The sequence below is a fragment of the Suricata suricatta genome, chromosome 8, assembly GCF_006229205.1.
Source record: "Suricata suricatta isolate VVHF042 chromosome 8, meerkat_22Aug2017_6uvM2_HiC, whole genome shotgun sequence".
Classification (NCBI taxonomy): Eukaryota; Metazoa; Chordata; class Mammalia; order Carnivora; family Herpestidae; genus Suricata; species Suricata suricatta.
Genome location: NC_043707.1, coordinates 87,292,851 through 87,313,547, shown reverse-complemented (window position 1 = coordinate 87,313,547; position 20,697 = coordinate 87,292,851).

Below are 20,697 nucleotides of genomic sequence, written 5' to 3'. Positions count from 1 at the left end.
CAATGGCTTTCAATTTTCTACAGAGTCAAATTCAAATTCTTAACCTGACATTCAAGATTCTCCATGCTCTAACTCAAGCCCATTTTCCAATTTTATCTGCCACCGACCTCATGGACTCTGTGTCACCACTAAATTGCTCAGTGTTCCTTGAACATGCCTTTACTCATGCTGTTCTATCCATTTTTTTTCCCCATCAAGACCAATTCCATCCCTAAGGCTCCCATGCTATCTTTTAAAAAAAAATTTTTTTTAATGTTTATTTATTTTTGAGAGACAGAGAGTCAGAGCATGAGCAGGAGAGGGGCAGAGAGAGAAGGAGACACAGAATCTGAAGCAGGCTCCAGGCTCTGAACTGTCAGCACAGAGCCTGACGCAGGGCTCAAACTCACGAACCGCAAGATCATGACCTGAGCCAAAGTCAGCAGCTTAACCAACTGAGCCACCCAGGTGCCACATCCATGCCACCTTCTCTCAGGGGCCTTCCCCACCTCCCCAGTTAGAATTACTAAATAATTTCTCAGTAATCCTGTACCTTCAGTAGGACTTTAAACAAGCCCAATGCATTCCAACTTAACATGTAATTGCTAAATGCCTAATGTATCAGATGTGTTGGTGAGTGGTCACTACAATGCAGGGTTTTATTGGGGGGAGGGGTTGGTGGGAAATGAAGATCTATGGATTCTTGAATTGTGAAGGCCTCCAGAAGAGATAGGAAGTGATCTTCTCTCTAGTGGGGTGGCAAAGGACTTTCTGGAGATAGAGAGATCGGGGACAAATGCAGGAGACAGAAAACACCGTGACTGAGAAAGTCTCAATTTCTCCTCATATCCACAGACACTGTACCCCTGGGTTTTAGGAACAGCACTCAGTGGAGGAAGTGTCCCTGACAACACATCTCTGCTAAACCCAGAGAAGTTGAAAATTAGGAATTCAACTTCAGACCTGAGTCTCCTAAGTGAAGTAAAGGGCACCATGGAAATCAGAAATTTGGCAGCCGGGGGAAGGAGCTTGCCAAATGTCTTACTCTGTTTCCTGATTTAATGTCTTTAGATTACTTTAGGGTGATGAAATTTTGTAATGTAACTGTGTGCCAAGACTGCTTCCAAGATGTAGTATGTAGGGGAAAGGAGCCCTGTCTGGTTCAATGTAGTAGATGGTCCCAGTGGTGGGGCTTGCACAAGCACCTTTATGGGGCTCCAGAGCAGCAAGTGCCATTCATTACCAGACTGCACAGCACTGACTTCATCTCATATTTTGCTTTAGAACATTAATAGTTTTGTACAAATTTGGTGCCCTGTTCAACTGTTTGCTTCTCAAGGACAGGCACCCTAGAGGGTCTGCTTTCATGTTCACACAGAGTATGCTTTTCACCCTCACTTTTGGTGTTTGTTGATTGAATGGCGGACATTTTCTTTGTTTCGCTTCCCTGCTGTATGTGGTTGGTTCTCTCAGCTGCCTGAAGCTGAAGTCTAATTAGGGCAAGGCTCCAAGTTCAAGTCAGACATGGAGATTAGCATCATGCTGTTTCTTGACCCTTCAGGCAAAAGTTTAGTCAGTAATGGGTGATTAAATAGTGTGATAGAGATTAGGGGATGGGGATGTGGAACTATATCAAGTAAAGTTTTGTACTTAAGGATTGGAGAGTCACACATTGAAAATGCAATGTGTAAGTAGAATTTGCTATGCTGCAATGTGTTTTTAGAATATCATTTAGGGGCGCCTGGGTGGCTTAGTCATTATCTCATGGTTTGTGGGTTTGAGCCCCACGTCGGGCTCTGTGCTGACGGCTAGCTCAGAGCCTGGAGCCTGCTTCAGATTCTGTATCTCCCTCTCTCTCTGACCCTCCCCTGCTCGTGCTGTCTCTCTGTCTCTCAAACATAAATAAAAAACATAAAAAAAAAAGAATACCATTTAGCTCCCATACCATTGATTAAAGAGAGAGAGAATAATGTCTATATCAAGTTCAAGTTGTGTTGGTTTGTATATAATTTTCCTAGGCAATGGGAGCTTCCATTGCAGTAATAGAATATAATTACAAGTAGCAAAGAAAAAGCCATCACCTTGGCTGCTGTATTCAAAGAAGCCCCCTCAGCATATTTTGGGAGAATTAAATATGAACACCTGCACGTGGGGCTTGTTTCCCAGAACATGCACCCTAGCCTTGCACATTTGGGGGCAGGTATCTGTCCTCCTGTACCCAACTGAATGGCGGTACGACTGCATTGTCTTTGTGCTTACAAGCTACCATTTGCACTCTTGGTCCATGCATTTTTAATACTCCTTCAGTTGGTGCAATGCTCTGCACGTGTGATGTTCTTGATGAATAAATGGTAAATCAAAGACTGACCTCCAAACGTCTAGAAAGCTCTACTGCATTCCAGGCAAGAGGCCCTCATCAAATAATCATTATTAGAACATATTATCAGTAATATCACATTCAGTTTTTTGGATGGGCTAAACATGAGAGCCACTTGTGAGAAAAGGCAAGTTTGTTCTTATGAGCCAAGGCAAGACAGAGAAGGATCTGAATTTAGTCCACTGTGACCTTTCAGCTCTCTCCCCTCTGTCCCCTAGAGAGTGCTTTCCCTGACCACTCTCTAAAACCTAGCACTCCTACAACCTCTATTTGCTACCCTCACACTAGTCCCCAAATTAGAACGTTGATTTGTTTATCTGCTTATTGGTTGTCTCTATTAAATGTGAGCTTACTGCTATAGCCTGGCTTTTAGAACAATGCTGGAGCATTACAGGTGTTCAATGAATACTTGTCCAATGAATGACTATATTTACATTCTACCTTCTTTGGTAGAATGATTTGGTATTTAATGCCTCATATAAATGTACGTATGCCTACCCTGTCCCAGTAATTTTGCTCCTAGACATGTACTTATGATAGAGTCTTCCAACTCTTCCCAATATCCATCCTCTCCTTACCCTGGAAATAGAATTTTTAGCTGGCCATATGACTGCCTGAAATAAAGACTTCATTTCTCACCCTCCATCATAGCCAGGTGTGGCCACATAATTTCCAGCCAATGGGATATAAGTAGAAATACTGTGTAACATTTTCCAAGAACGTTTCTTAATTGATAGGTGATGTATGTGCTTTGTACCTGGTTTTTTATTCTCCCTTCCACTCAGTGCCTGAAATACAGGATGCCATTATCTTGGACTGTGAGGCTGAGGCCACATTCTCGAAATGGCAGTATCAGGAGCTGGGAGGAGGCTGGGTCTCTGGGGATTTAGGAGAGCAGTGCAGCTTTACCAGCCTGGCACCACATCTGTCAAGCCCTCACTTAAATATGTTTTTATCTGGTTTAACCCACTGTTATTTTGAGTTTCTATAATCCATGGCTGAAACTAAGACTAACTGAAATAATAGCTGGAGAAAACCTTGCACATGTGCAAGAATATGCATAGCTCAACTACTCATTACAGAAATAAATGGGAAAAAAAAAGCCCAAATCCATCAAATAGTGAATGGGAAAATTTTTTCTGGTAGAGTCATAAAATACACTTTATGGTAATGAAAGTGATTAAATGACAACTACCTACATCAATAGAGATGAATCTCCAAAACATATTAAGCAAAATAAAATGACTCAGAATACATACAGTATTCTGTATGTAGGATACAAAGTTCAAAAAATATATATTGTTTAGGGATACTGTCCACACATAGGAAATACAACTTCAAGAGAAAAAGAGAATGATTAACATGAAGTTCAGGAGAGGGACTGTCTCTGTAGAGAAGGGTGGGGCACAGGGAAGCCTTCAGAGGTCCTGGAATTTCTGTGCAACTCTGGAAGGGTACGTGGCACTTGGGTTTCCTTATTACTCTTTAGATAAATAGGCATATGTACCTTTTTGAATTTAGGGTATATTTCTCAATAAAAAAGATTCTACTCTGCCCTCTAAGGACACCTGTTATCTTCTGCTTGCTCTCCTTCTTCTGTTATAATAGCTGCAAAACACCTGAGAAAGCCATTAAAGATGGAAGCAGAGATATTCACAACAAACATTCAAGATATTGGTTAAGGGGCGCCTGGGTGGCTCAGTCTGTTAAGCATCTGACTCTTGATTTAGCCTCCGGTCCTGAGATCAAGCCCCAGCTCTCATCAGGCTCTACTCTGGGTACAGAGCCTACTTAAGATTCTCTCTCTCCCTCCCTGTGTTCCTCACTCTGTACTCTCTCTTACTCTCTCTCAAAAAACAAAATTAAATAATAAATAAAATGCATTTTTAAAAAGATGTTGGTTGATGATGACATATCAGTACTAACTGGCAAAATCTGAAAAGCAAATGAATACCTAAGTAAAGCAAGTTACCTTACTTATTTAACAGTTTCTGTCACTTAGTTCATCAAACTCATTTTCTTTCATTTAAAGCTTAAATCTCTACCTAATAGACAACAGAAATGTAGTAATACAGTAAGTGCTTAAATTCCTACTGTGTGTTTTTACACTGTTCTTGGCGCAGCGGCTACCAGCAGGAACAGCATAAACACGTACAAAGAATCTGAAGGGCTTGATATCTGGAGCCTTGAGCATAATAAGCACTAAAGCAATTAGATGACCATTAATATTGCTACTATGTATTTATCTTGGAAGCTTAAAGCTCTGAAGCAGTTTAGCATCCAAATCTTCTCAAGGCAGCCTCTCCCACCTTTAAAGATTCATCTCTGTAAGCTTGTTTAAGCTTATGAAATCAACACCCCCTCCAGAAGTTTATTAGCTTTAAACAAGAGTTTGTTTCTTGTTTATATCCATTCTGCTTTGGGTTCTCAGCTGCTTTTCAGTGCAAGTGTCCTTCATATGTAGGCTCAGAGTTTTAGGCATTGTGTATTCGTGACATCTGACATTAAGACCTGTTTCCACAATCACCACTGCAGGGGAAGTGTAGCATGAGAATCTTCAATAGTGTTTCATTGGCTACAGCAAGTTACATATATAGCTCCTTCTTATTTCAAGGAAGGGGAGAAGAGCAATTCTTCTCGTGGGTCTACAAGAAGTGGGTACCAAATTCCTGTGAGTAGTGACACCACATAGGTAGTATTATTAGACATTTCAGAGTGTTCTCATGTACATCCCCCACCTCTGTTTAAGCTGTCAAGAAACCCTACAAAGAAGTTATTGGTATTTCATTTGTCTAGATGAGAAAGTACATCTTTAAAAAATTTTTTTAATGTTTTATTTATTTTAAAGAGAGAGAGAGGAAAAACAGTGTGAGCAGGGGAGGGTCAGAGAGAGAGGGAGACACAGAATCCGAAGCAGACTCTAGGCTCTGAACTAGCTGTCAGCACAGAGCCCAACATGGGGCTTGAACCCACGAACTGTGAGATCATGACCTGAGTCGAAGTCAGATGCTTAACTGACTGAACCACCAAGGCGCCCCGAGAAAGTATGTCTTGTTTGCCTATGATGGCTTATGCTATAAGGAGGAGATAAAAAATTCAAGTCCTGTATTTGACAACAGTGATTTTTTTTTTGCCCCTTTCACAGATCACATTGAGGAGTGAATCATAAGCATAATTCATGCTTTGCTTTTCAATTATCACACATTAACATGATAAGAGTCATACATCTTACAGCTGGAGATGTCCATTATTCAATGGATATTCAATAAATATCATTGTTGGCTCTGACTGGCTACATCATACATACCGCATACTTCAATATACAGAGGAATGTTAGTCAACTGGTTTATCAGTGCTACACTCCCAATTTCTTCTTCTAAATGTTTTTAAATACTGGGAATATCAACACACTTTATTGACATCCCTGGTACTTTCCCTCCTAATTCAACTATTCACTCAAGGACAATCATTAGTAGTAGGTGTATAGACTGAATAATGGTCTCACAAGGAGGACCATGCTCTAATCCCTGGGGACCTATGGATATGTTACTTACATGGAGAAGAGGGACTTTGTAAATGTGATTAAGGATCTTTTCATATTTTTAAATATTTATTTATTTTTGGGAGAGTGCAAGCAGGGGAGGGGCAGAGAAAGGGGGACAGAGTTTCCGAAGCAGGCTCTGTGCTATGGCAGAGAACCCAATGTGGGCTTGAACTCACGAGCCATGAGATCATGACCTAAATGGAAGTCACATGCTCAACCGACTGAGTCACCCAGGTGCCCCAGAAAAGGGTCTTGCCTTGGGAAGATTATTCTAGATTACTCAGATAGGTCTAATGCAATCACAAGGGTTTTTATAAGAGGGGGACAGGAGGGCCATGGTGAGAAAAGGAGATGTAACAATAGAAACAGAGGTTGAAGAGACGCATCTTGGAGATGGAGGAAGTAGCCATGAGCCAAGGAATGCAGGCAGCTCCTCATAGCTGGCAAAGTCAAGGAAATGGATCCTTTCCTGGAGCCTCCAGAGGGAACACAGCACAGCCAAAACCATGATTTGGTTTCCTAAGACTAATTTCAGACTTCAGACCGCCAGAATTATTAGATACTTGTGGTGTCCTTAGCCACCAAGGTTGTGGTAATTTGATACTGCAGCAATAGAGAAGTAATACTGAAGGCAAATAGCAATGCATCCTGGAGGAATACTTCGTTCATAGTCCTTTTTAGGAGATCACTTAGTTCTTCTCCTCATACTGTCTTCTTTAAAACTTCTTTTTTGGCTCCCTTTCATGACTGATGGCCCCTCCTCTCTACTTGTTATTACTCTCAAAACACAGAACTTGGGCATAAAAAGTATTTTTGACTGATGTTAGAAATAACGGCAGGATGTCCCCTGTAATCCATTCTGGAAGAGGAGAGGATATAAATTTTAAATTAGAGGAAAAAGCATGGGAGGAAAAAAGTGATAGGGCCTTGGGAATCGGATGGATTTGAACTTGAACATTAACACCAGATAGCAGCAGAGTGCATTGTGCTCTGTGGACAGAATATTTGTTCCCCAAACCCGCATTCATATGTTGAAGCTCTAATCCTTAGTGGAAAGGTATTTGGAGGTGGGCTGTTGGGAGGTTATTAGGATTGGATTAGACTATGAGGGTGGGGCCTTAATGATGGGATAAACATGTTTGTAATTAAAAGAGACTTGAGATCCCTATCTCTGTCCTGTGAAGACATAGAGAAAAGGTGCCATCTGTAATGAGGAAGAGGGTTCTCACCAGACACCAATTCTGCAGGCACCTGGATATTCGACTTTCCAGTACTGATCTGTGAGAAATAGATTGTTGTTTAAGCCACTCCAGTCTATGGTATCTTCTTATAATAGCCTAAACTGTATAAGATATTGAGCATATTAGTTAATCTCTCCAAATATTAGCTTTTTATATGTAAAAACATTTAAAAAGTACCTTTGTTCTCAATAGGGTTGTATGAGAACTAAATGCTGCACAGAGAAACTTAGCATTCATATATAGAAAAAAGAATAACATCTTGCTTGATGTTATGGGTTAAATGACACCCTGTCTCCCCATATGCATATACTGAAGTTTCTAATGCCCACTACCTCTGAGAGTGACTGTGTTTGGAGATAGACTCTTAAAGAGGTAAGTAAGGTAAAATGAGAACATTAGGGTGGGACCCAATACAATCTCTTCTAAAAAGAAAGTAGAAAAAAAAAAAGAAAGGAATTAGGACACAGAGTATAGAAGGAAGACCATATAAAGACACAGGGGGAAGAGAGCTATTTACAAGCCAAGGAGAGAGACCCCAGAAAATACTTCCTGCTCATAACTTGCTCTTGGACTTCTAGCCTCCAGAACTGTGAGAAAATTAATCCTGCCTTTCAAGCCTCCCAGTCTGCGGCACTTTGTTATGGAAGCCTTAGCAAGCCAACATACCTGGAATCTGGTAGTCAAGGATGAAAACAAAACGTTAACTATTAATTTTAATTTTTTTGGCAGAATTCCCTTCCCCTGCCTTACAATCCTTCACTTTTGTACTTGTTGTTATTTGAAACCCCTTTACCTCTGAAATGTTAAATTATGGGGACCCTTTCTATGGTCACAAGATCTGACCCTCTACCTTGTTTTAAGTACTGGTCCTGTACTTTGTCCTCACTGCAGACTCAACCTCTTCATGGGTGGTTGGGGTGGGAAGATCTGAGATGTCAACACCCACCTGGATTCATCTTTTTCCCTACCCACTTTGGACCCAGTGGGCAAAGAAAGCATATTTTCACCATCTACTCTGTATAATCCATTCTCTTTATCCTATCCCTTGCAGTTGGTTCCCAATTCTGGAGATATCCAACCATTGGTTTTCTTTGATTCTGTTCCCAGATTGTGAGATAAATGCTTAAGAACAATTTACCATATATTTTCTTTTTTTGAATTTTTTAAACATTTATTTATTTTTGAGAGACAGAGCACAAGCAGGGGAAGGGTCAGAGAGAGAGGGAGACACAGAATCCAAACCAGGCCCTGGGTCCTGAGCTGTCAGCACAGAGCCTGATGTGGGGCTCAGACCCACAAACCATGAGCAGAGCAGAAATCAGACACTTAACTGACTGAGCCACACAGGTGCCCCAATTTATCATATATCTTTATGCTATATCTGCTCAAGGAATGTGGAATATATGACAAATGCTGTTCCATCTGGGCTTAGCTTTCACAACTGTCCTTTGTGATAGCTATTCTCACTTAATAGCTAATGATAAACTGTATAGTTGAATGGGTTCCTACTGAGAAATCTGTACAAAGAAAAATGCTAGTGTGGTTTGGTCCCTGACTATCCTAGGAGAAACATACCTATGATTCTCTTGGTCTTCCCCTCCTCTTATTATCTCACAGTTATAACATGGCTGCTAGAGCTCCAGAATTTATTTCCTCGTTGATGGCAACATGAAGAGAAAACCTTTCCACCTGGTACTATCTCTTTTATTATCAACTCAGTCTGCCCTTAAGTGTTAGGGTTTCTTCTGGTTCCATTCTTGGGTCTCCCTTATCCTTGCCACACATATGCCGTATCGGTGATCTCATCAAAGGCTTCCAGAAAAGTCATACCATGCTGGTGGTTGCCCAGTCTCTGTTTCTGGCCATATCTTCTTCTCTGACCTCCAGCTACTAATCTGCATTTGGTTATCCATCATATCTTTCAAAGGGAACTTGATCAAAACAAAGTTCTTTATCTTTCTTTTTCTCCATCTTTTCATGTTCCTGATGGACAATATTACTATTCTCCCTTCTCCTAGGCTAGACCTTACCAAAATTCCTCATCAGCACCCAGGTTCCACCACTCACCAGTACCTAATAAGCCACCAAATCCCGTGGTCCTCCTTCCCATGGCTACAGTGGTTCCTCCATCACTATTGTTCTGCGGTAGCTCAAGTCCGCATCAACTTTCATCTCCCCAAAAGCCTGCCCTTGTCTCCCTGCTTAATTAGGTGCTGTGCAGGGGCTGAGAGTGCAGCGTGGCAGCCCAAGTTCATTCACATCCTGGTTATGCCACTCACAGCCACATGGCTCAGGGCAAGTTATTTAACTACTCCGTGCCTGAGTTTTCTCACCTGAGAAATGAAGATAATAATATTATTTATCTCTTAGATTATTATTGTGAAGAATAAATGGATTAATACATTCAAAGCATTTTGAAGAGTGTCTGGATCAAACCCTGTGTTATTGTTATTAACATTAAAAACAGGGTGCTGGGTGGCTCAGTCAGGTTCAAGCTCCGCGTCAGGCTCTGTCTCCCTCTTTCTCTGACCCTCCCCTGCTCATGCTGTGTGTGTGTCTCTCTCTCTCAAAAATAAATTAAAAAAACATAAAAAAATAAAAAATCAGATATGTGTGTACTGTATTTAGCATAAGTGCTGATCTCCTAGTGAGCTTGGTAAATGTTAATTACTATTATTTTTATCTGTTCTGTCTGACTGCTGCATTCGGGGTCCTGTTAAAGTATTTCACACTGCATTTTATAATTTATCTCTTAACATCTGTGTCTCTCACTAGACTGTGTATTTTCCCCAAGCAGAACACAGGCCATGTTTTAGTCATCACTGTACAGGTAGCATTTAGCACAGTGCCTGGTGCAAAGGAAGACACCAACATACGTTTCAAGTGAGTAAGAAAGAAAGACAACAAGCAGTCTGCATAGCTCCCAATAATATACAAGCTGCCAACCACATAGGATGTCTTTAGGGCATGTCAGCTTCTCTGCTATAATTCTAGCCCTCCCTCAGGCTCAAATACTCCCCATCTGGAATTCCCCCTTTAAGCTCCTCCCTGACACAGCTGGAAGTCCTTCCCTGCAGCACACTGTGCCTACTTTCCCCTATTATAAAACTGTCACACTCTAAGGTATGACACTTGTTACCTCACTTGATAGACTGTCACCTCCTGTAGGGCCAGAAGAGTGTCTTATTTGACACTAGACTGCCAGTCAGCGTCCAGCCCATTAACTGACACCTAGTACTGTGTATCTGTTGACAAAATGGATGCATGCATTAATGTAACACTATGAGATAAGTGTAGCTATCATTCCTTTTAATATTGGAGGAAACCCAGAATTAGTGAAATAAAATACCTCCCCAAAGGCTTAGGAATAGAAAATTAGGTCAAAGACATACGCGATATGGATATTAAATTTGTAACTGTGGATGTGTAACTGCTGTGACATAGTCCCACAGTAAGAGTGGCTGAAACGGTAGACCTTTATCTCTTGTGTCAAAGCCAGAGCTGCAAAGGAGCCCTTGCTCTATGAAATCAGCAGGGATCCCGCGTCCTTGTGTTCTAGGGCTCGGCCATCCCTGGGGTGCTGTCCTGTTTGCATGGTCAAAGAAGGCTCACAGCGTGTCAGTAGTTCAGGCTATGGGGAACAAGAACAAGAGAGGGAAGTATGCTTCTCTCCTTGAAGGATACCATCCAGAACTTGCCAAGTTTACTGTCACTTTTGCACAGATGGCCGCCTCTAACTGTGAGAGCGCCAGAAATATGTGGTTTTCACATCGAGTCCAACTTAAAGTTCCATTCTTTTGAAAAAGGATTATAATAATGTTGGCAACTAGGGGTCTCTTCTATGGAGTTTAAAGTTCCCCTTTTCCTGGGTGGAAGGGAAATGACCCAAAAAAGGGAATGAAAATAGGGGAGAGGGTACTGCTCTAGATCAAAAGAAACTTAGGAGATATACAACTAAACGAAATGTCTGACCCTTTTTAAGATCCTAATTTTAATAAAACAATGATCAAAAAGAGAACTGAGGAGTTGGAAAACACCCTGAATATTTCAAATATGATAACCCACTGTGTGGTATGATGTCATACTCTGGATGAAATATTAGTATTTATTTATTTTTTTTTTGGAAGATATGTCCTCAAGTAGGTAGGCATGAAATGACATGAGGTCTTCTGGTGATTTGTTTTAAACTTCAGCAAGAAAAGGGAGTAGGGAAAGATGAAACCATGTGACAGCCTGTTACTGAATGATCTTACTTTGGGGTATATTAAGATTTTTTTTCTTAATAAGAAAGTTAAAGCAAAAACAAAAACAACATCTCTCTCCCAACTAGTTTAGCCCTGTTAATATGGAGATTTCAGTCCAAAGATGGGGTAATACATAAAGGCACTGTTTCTTTGAAAGTTCCAGGTCTTTGCACAGCTCAGAGAGTGGCAGGTAAAAAAATCAATACTGGTGTCATTACAACTAAGCTTCGCTCCAAATGCTCCCCTGAGCTCAGATTCTTCCTTGAGATTATAAGAGCATTGGCATTTTAGAAAAGAGAAATAGCTCCACAAAATACTTAGCATGCTGGACATTGTTGCTGGCACAGGCTAAGAGAGAATCAGAAAAATTCTGGCACACTCTCTGGGCTTCTCTCTGGGGGGTGATCCCTCCTTTCCCCCCTTAGACTATGGAAATTATGTAAAACCCAAATGAAAGATAATTTGGGGGGGGGGGATTTGACTCGCAGCAAGTCATGGCTGCCTAGTTTTTCTTCCAAAAGAGGTAGGTAAAAGTCATATTTATTTGTTTCTGGAGCTGCACGGCACTGCTCCACCATCAGCCAGGTGCAAGGATGACATTGGTTGCCACCCTGTTTCTGTGGTGGCTGGGAAGTTCCAGGGTAGGCATTGTGAAGACGATAACAATTTTCATGAGGAAGAGGTCACCTGTGAGTGGCTCTCAGCCTCAGCAGCAAGGCTGATTGTCTCCTCATCATGGTGTGACAGGCTTTCAGAGGAAAGTAGAACCAAGAAGTACTATATTCTCCATGTTGCTGATAAAAGGTTCTCCATCCATGCAGAGCTAGAGATGAATTAAGTGAATGTAGTTGCTCATGCATATATTTTCCACACACACCCATGTGAGGTAGCCCATGTATATGAACACTTGTGCATTACATTTATTTCAACAAACTCTTCTTGAATACCAACTTGTGCTGGGTATTACCCTAAACACTGAGGAGGGAGGCCTGATCCTTGTCCTTCAGGAGCTGAATATCTGCTCTTACTTCTATTCTTTGAAGGTCAGTGACACAGAATACTGTAAAATTCAGGCTTACTTTTTCCCCTATGAGATATATAATGTGCCCTGCCCCCTCCCCAATTCTGCTTAGTGACATATATTGTATCCCCAACTGATATGTGTATTGACAGGTGATCCTGGCCAAGATCAAAAATCATCTGGAAGATTTCCCAAGGTGTGTTAACACAAGACCAGGCTGTGATATCCTTCCTGAAAATAGAGTTCTGCTGATCTAATTCCTCATTAGGACATTCATATTTCCCAGACTTTGCAGTAAAGAAACCTAGGCTACCTAGTGTTTCCAGACTCATTTAACCTCAGAACCCTTTCATCAAATAACCCTGTTAGTTGTGTTTCATGGAACATACTTTGGGAGATGTCAGTCCAGAGACATCTTAAACCAGTAAAATAGTTGACACTTGTCTGAATTAAACAGAATTGGAATGTGTCTAAGTAGGAACTATTTTAGCAGTTTTCTTTGACTTTTGACTTACTTAAAACTAAAATCTAAGACACTGAAAATCTTGTTAAGACCTATTTAATAGGCTTCTTGTTAGTTAGCCTTTTTCACGTTGAAGAAAATCTTGCTCCTGGCTTGCCTGAAGCTCTCTTTCAAAATGAATTGAATGCTAATGAGAACTGAGAAGTGCTTCAGGCAGGGCTGCTGTGTTGCACCAGTTTTGGGTGTGGGGGGTGCGGTGGTCATCACTATTCATATATTGCCTTGTAAATGCGCTCATACAGACAACCTGAAGAGCTCTACTTTCGAAGTCGGGATACAGAGGGAGTCATATATGATTGATCAAGGCATCAAAATTGCACCCCAGTTACGAAAGAATTGAGGTATTAAGAAAAAAGAACGTCCTCTGTTAACAAAACATTAAAAAACAACAACAGCAGAGGCGTCATTGATCTCTCTCTCCTCTCATACATAGAGATACACTTTCCTCTGCTGCAAATCACACTGGGTTGATATTGTCTTTGGAAGCACAGCATGAAGAACTGGTTCATCCAGCATTTCGCCCACCACCTCCTTTTTTCCTCTTCATGAGGAACATGATATCCGTGTTTTCCCTGCCACTCACTGCTTACAAACCAGTGCGCTACATCACCAGCCATGTGCTTCTCGCACAAACACACACTCTCCTTTACTCAGGATCCTTTTCTGTCTCTTACCTAATTATATCATAAAATTCTCTCTCTCCCAACTTGTCAAAAATGGCCCTAATTACAAATTATGGGCCTATGGACACTCCAATGACACTCTTACAGCTAGGAAAAAGAGAGCCATACGTGTTCAGGGAAAATGAAGATATTATAATAACCATGCCCTCACTTTCAAAGTCCTTCAAAGTCTGCAGAAGTCTCCTTCAGAATCTCCCAGAAAGGTTCTGTCTACGTCCTTATTTTTCTCTAATCATGCCTGTCATGCTTCAAGTAGCTTTGTACAACATAAGTAAATTCAAGTATTCCCTAATACCATTTGGTCTCTGGGAAGAGCTTGAGATACTGTATACAGAGGAGATGAAAGACTCAGAGAAGTAAAGGTACTCGCCAAAGGACAGACAGCTAGCAGATGAAGGGTAACAGAATATGTCACCCCAAATACACCACTTCAGCCTAAGGATTATTGATTATTATTGCTGAAGGCAACTGAGAAGAAGCAGGTGTAAGGGAAGCTCTCTGCCTTCTTCCTCGTCGCCTAAAAGCAGGATATAAATTTACCAAGGTGTCCCTCTGCCCCTCTCTATCAGGAAGAACAAAGGTTAATTCCTGGAAATAACTTGAAACCCTTATAAATAAGAGAAGGCATGACATAACAAAACTTACTCTTTTTACCTTGCTTTTCCTGATAACTTTTCCGTAAGTATACCTTTCTTCCTTTTGTCTTCAGCTGAAGATAGTATTTGAGCCAAGATTCTAAACCACCTTAGGGAGTTATTAATTTTTCTCTGGGTATCTTGCATGAAATATACATGTTAATAAACTTCTGTTTGATTCTCTCTTGCTAATATATCTTTTATTATAGGGATCTCAGCCAAGAACCCAGAAGGATAGAGGGAAAATATTTTTCCCCACTATAGCAGTGACAGGGGATTCAAACTAGGCATCCTTTCTCCCCTCTGAGTGTTCATTCTAGCACCTCATGCTGTCTTCTCATACCACAATGCCTACTTTTTCTGACTGATTTAGTAATACTGGTGGCAAATAGAGACAGAAGGAGCAATCCCCATAGAGAAGGGTTAAGTGTCAGAGATCATTTGGGACACAGAGTAGAGTCACATGCGTGCCTGTACTACCAAGACCCACTAGGAAATGTCACTGCCATTGTCCAGAGACCAAATTCTAGGTTTCCCTAGACACACACACTGCACCATGAGTCCATTTCTGGCAGCAGTTTGGTGGGTATAAGAGCACAACTCTCAGAGAGACCTGGGCTTGAATCTGAGGTTGGCTACTTAACAGGTGTACTGGGTTGAATAGCATCGCCCCAAAATTCAGGATCACTCCAAACCTGTGAATGTTTCCTTATTTGGAAGAAGGGCCTTAACAGATAAAATCAAATTAAGATGAGATCATATTGGATTAGGATGGGCTGTAATCCAATGAAAGGTGTCCTTAGAACAAGAGAGAAATTTGGACACAGAGACACAGATGAGGAAGATGATCATGTGAAAATAGAGGTTGGAGTTCCACTGCCATAAACCAAGAAACACCAAGGACTGTCTGCAGCCACCAGTAGCTAGAATGAGCAAGAAAGGAGTCGTCCCTAAGAGCTAGCAGAGAACATGGCTGTGTTGGCACCTTGGCTTTTGACTTCTGGCTTCCAAATCCGTGAGAGAATAAATTCCTGCTGTTTTTAGCCACCAAGTTCATGGTAATTTTTGTACTGAAATAAACACAAGCTATGTGATCGGAACATCTCTGAGACTCTGGGAAATGGGAATAAAAGCGGGGATATACAATAGGGTTCTCTGAAGCTCCTGGTTCAGCGGATGTGAATTCTTTTCGAGGAATGCAGAGGGAAGAGGAGCCCACGGCAACGTTGCACGGGTCTCTAGGCTACGGGTTGGGGATTTGTGAACAGCCAGCAGCTCCTGAGAAAACGAGCTCTGGTCCGTTGGGGTGAGCATTTTCCCCCTTTCACTGCTGTGGCTCCCTTCTGGCTCTTTCTTTCCAGACAGAGAAAACCGTCTGGGGGCACCAATGGCTCCTGGAAGTGGGGCGGGTTTTAGCTGGTGATAAATGGGTCGCTGCCCACAGGAGAGCTGCCGGCTGACGTCAGAGATGGCTGGGCACTAATTAAGGGGTTACTGTGTTTACAGGAAGAAGGGGAAATAAATGTCAAGACTGCAGTGCTCCAGCTGGTGTTTCACAGGCTCGAGGCCAACCAGGATGCCTTTTATCTGAGGGGGGGCCAGGTCCGACTGCTCAGGGCCACCCAGGTTCCTCACATGGCCGTGGCGAGCGAGGCCCGCTGCCCAAAGGGAGAGCTCCCTCTTGCTCTCTTCTATTCTCTCTGCAGCTCATCTTTTCCCCACTTGTACTTTGTTATAGATGGAGGGCAACAGAAGCGAGAAAAGTTCTGTATAGTTAATTGAAACATTTATAAAAAAGCCACGTTTCCAATCTCTTGCCCGGCCGCTCATGATCCCTGGCAATCCTGCTGTTGGTGTTTGGAACTGATAAATGTACTTTCTAAACAGGTCCTAAGAGGCAGCTTAGATTTGGAAGGACAGGAAATTAAAGAGCCTTGGGAGGGGGGCTGTCAGCCTGCGCCCCCACCCTGCCCTAATGTCGAGCAGTGGCTACGGTAGGAGAAAGCAAATAAAGGAGCAGAGCAGCAAGTGGGAGGGGGACACTCGACAGTCCCATTGTTGCCAAAGCCCCAGACAGACCCCATCCAAGATTGACAGTGGCAACACAGGAACTGATTGCCCAGGGTGCCCTGTCTAAAGTTGGCTGCAAACCAAAACCTCATGCCTTCTGCCAGGCTCTCAGCCAGCAGTTTAATTATCTAAAACAGTCCAAAGGACTGACCCCATCCCACCCCCCCATCCTGACCTATGGCTCCTAACTCTGGAAGCCTTTCGTGGCCTTGAGCCTCTAAATATCCAATACGGAGCCCCTGGTTCAAAGGGAAAGGGGGATAAGAGGGCTGGAAACTGTGCTGGAGGGACAGAAAGAGAAAAGCAGCCCCCAAAAGGGTATAGTCCTGGGAAAGGAGCTCAAGTTAGAAAAGCAATCTGGCAGCCTACTTGGATACAGTTGAATTAAACTAAAAAAAGTAAGTGCAGAAACGTTTTCCAAAATGTTTCCATGTTTTTCCATGTGGGAGAACTAAAAGCTCAGCAAGAATTAAATAGAAACTCTTATAGGTACTACTTATTAATGTTATTATATGCCTGCAAGTCCACACATTTTGTATATTCCTTAAGATGATAACTCTGCAATGTAGGTGTGATTGTTCCCACTGAATAGATGATAAAACTGAGGCTCAGAGATGCTAATCAAGGTGTCCAAGACCACACAATGAGTAGGTGAGTGGATGAGCCTGGAATCAAATCAGCCTGCTTCTAGGGTCCATGCTCTTTCCCTCTCTTGCTTTCCAGTTACCTGTTGCCGAAGAGCAAGCCACCCTGGAAGTCAGGGGAGTAAAACAACCATCATTTTAATATGTTCATGATTCTGTAGGTAAGGATTTAGGTTGGGCTCCATAGGGAAGGCTCATTTCTGCTCACAATGACTGGGGTCTCAGCCGGGGTGGCCCCAAGAACTGGAGATCATATATCTGGGGTTGCAGATTTTACTTTCCACTGGGTTCCTTGATTTTTTTCCACATCACATCTGTCAATATCCAATATAGTTTCTTTACCCACCCAGCCTCTCCATGTGGCTAGTCTGGGCTTCCTCATAGCATGGTGGTCTCAAGATAGTCAGATTTCTACATAACAACTGATTTCTCCAGGTTTGACAGGAAGAGATGGGAATTAGAAGATGCCAGTTTTTAAAATATTGAGTGTGGAAACTGGCACAGTATGGCTGGCCATATTATATTGGCCGCATGAGTCACAGAAGCTGTCCAGATTCACTACCACCTCATTAGATGCTTTGTGAACATCATCTCTACACTTTCTACCAGCAGGTGTGCAAAGGAAGAGCTCTTTCCCTTAAATTACACTGTTTGGGATGATAATGATAATGCCTCAATTTTGCTTAGCTATTTACAAAGAGCTTCCAACTGGGTCTCTTATCTGAGCCTCACAATAAACCTTTGAGGCAAGCCAAGCAGGTTGTACCATCCTCACTTTAAGAAAACTAAGCTTTTGGGGCATCTGGGTGGCTCAGTCAGTTAAACATCTGACTTCGGCTCAGGTCATGATCTCGCAGTTTGTGAGTTTGAGCCCCGTATCAAGCTCTGGGCTGACAGCTCAGAGCCTGAAGCCTGCTTCCAGTTCTGTGTCTCCTTCTCTCTCTGCCTCTCCCCGGCTGATGCTCTGTCTCTCTGTCTCTCAAAAATAAATAAGGTTAAAAAATTAAAAAAAAAAAAAAAAAAGGAAAAAAGAAAACTAAGCTTTCAAAGAGCAAAGAGGCTTATTTAAGGTGGATCATAGGTAAACTCCCAGCCCACCCAACTCCACACCGCCCCCCCCTGACTACGGTTGAGAGCTTTTTCTGCCATACTCTTGGCCCTGCTAACGTGCTCTGATTTGTCATATGTTATTATTCTGAAGCTTAAAAAATAAAGAATATTTCCAGAGGGCTGTCAAAATAATAGCTCTGTTAATAAAATACAGAGCTGAGAATGATACCTCCACTTTTTCAAGTTCAATGATAAAGAAAGGTAGATGTTTTATCTTAACTAAAATTAAATACGTTTGCCTTTTATTGAGGTGAAATTCATATAACATCAAATCAACCATTTAAAAATGAACAATTCAGTGACATTTAGTACATTCACAGTGACGTACAACCATCACCACTATGTAGTTCCAGAACATTTTCACCATCCTCACAGGCCCTGTTCATACATTTATTAAATAAAATCTATGTATGATAATTTTGCCTTGTACTTGGAATCAAAATGCTTTTAGGTAATTACTAATGCTAGGCTTTGTTAAAATGAAAAATGCTCTGCCTTTGGACTCAGACTGACCTGGATTGAAATCACAGCCCTTCAATTTTCTAGTCTTATGGGTTTCAGAAAGGTATTTAACTGAGCCTGTTTCCTCATTCCTCATAAATGGGAATAATGATGCCTACTTAGACAGGAAACTGTGAAGACAGGTGAGATAATGGACCTCAAGCACCTCTTACAGGACGGTTCTTAGTGGTTGCCTAAATGAGCACAGTTGTTATTCATAGTATTAATAACCAGAAAAGAGTTATAGGACCTTAGGAAAACCATTATGACCCTCTGGGCCTCAGACTCCCAGATAGAAACAGAAGTGTGGGTCTAGACAATTTTTTTTTAGGAGATAGGACAAATTTTTTTTAAGTTTATTTATTTGTTTTGAGAGAGAGTGCAAGCAGGGGAGAGGCAAAGAGAGACAGGAAGAGAGAGAGAGAATCCCAAACAGGCTTTACATCAATACGTGGCTCGAACCCATGAACTATGTGATCATAACCTGAGCCTAAACCAAGGGTCAGATGCTTAACCAACTGAGCTACCCACATACCCCCATGGTCTGGACAATTTCTAAGCTCTGATATTTAAGGTGATAAAATATCTAACAGGTCTGTCCTCTTTTTGCATCTTTAAAAAGCTTCCTGACACTTTCCTCCCCACTGCCCCCCCCACAAACACACTTGTGCACACACACACATGCACACACACACCCCATGTACACAAACACAAATCTTATTTCTTCTTAATTAGAAATTAAAAAAATTTTTTTTGATATATATAGAGAGAGCATGAGACGGGGAGGGGCAGGGAGAGAAGGAGACACAGAACCGGAAGCAGGCTCCAGGCTCTGAGCTAGCTGTCAGTCCAGAGCATGACACGGGGCTTGAACCCACGAACGTGAGATCTGATCTAAGCCGAAGCCGGAGGCTTAACCGACTGAGCCACACAGGCGCCCCAGAAATTAAAAATTTTGACAGCTTTATCAAGGTATGCTTGGCATACAATAAAATGCACATATTTTAAGTGTATAATTTGATAATTTTTTCAAGTTTTTAAATGCTTATTTGTTTATTTTGAGAGAAAGAGAGAGACCAACTGCATGTGAGCAGGGGAGGGACCGTGAGGGAGGCAGAGAGAAAATCCCAAGCAGGCTCTGTACCATCAGTGTAGAGCCTGACATGGGGCTCAATCTCACAAACTGTGAGATCATGACCTGAGCCCACGTCAAGAGTTGGATGCTTAACCTTGGCTGAGCCACCCAGGTGCCCCAAAGTTGTTAAATTTTGAGATATGTATACATCCCTGAAATTTTCATGATCAGGATGATGGATGACATATGATCACCTCCCAAAAGTTTCCTGTTGCCCCTTTGTAATCATCTCTCACATCCCTCCCTACCCTCTAGCTATTTGATATTTGCAATATCTCCATACTTGCTATTTTGTTATCCAGAATGTGCAGACACACAGTTTCCCTCAGGCCAGGGACTATGTGTGCTTTGCTCATTATTGTATCCCAGCAACTGGCAGAATACTGGAAAATAGGAGATGCTCAACAAATATTTGTTAAATGAATGAATAACTCCTTTGTTCCTTTACTTCTGATGCAGAGATACTTAAGCTTTTTTCTCTGAGTGCTATGGTGATCGATGCCAAGGTAGGAGAGAGCTCTGGGGACTGGAGTGGCTGGGAGCATTTCACAGGGGGAAACAAATTGCTTTGAGGCTCCAGTGATGAAAAGAGCTTATAGAAGAAGGCAGAGTTAATGGCTTGAGCACAGGCCAGGAAATAATCTGGGAAGGATGAGAAAGTAAGGAATGGTTTGGAGACAAAGCAGTGATAGGCATGATTGACAAGTGACAAGAATCAAGCTCTCTGGAGCTGTGAGAAACCGGAGCCTTTGTGGAAGAGAAAAACCAAAATAAAAACAAAGAAGAAACTGCTGGTAGCTTGGCTGAGTCATGAGAGGTTAGAAGTGACATAGATGTTAAGGCTTAGACAAATACCTTCCAAATGCAAATGAAAAGATGAATTCCAGAGAAACAAAATAAATTTATCCAGCTCCTATAGGAGAATAGTAAGAGAACCAGAAAAAATCCAAGTTTCTTGTTCTCTGCCAGCTTTATTCGTTAATCTTTTTA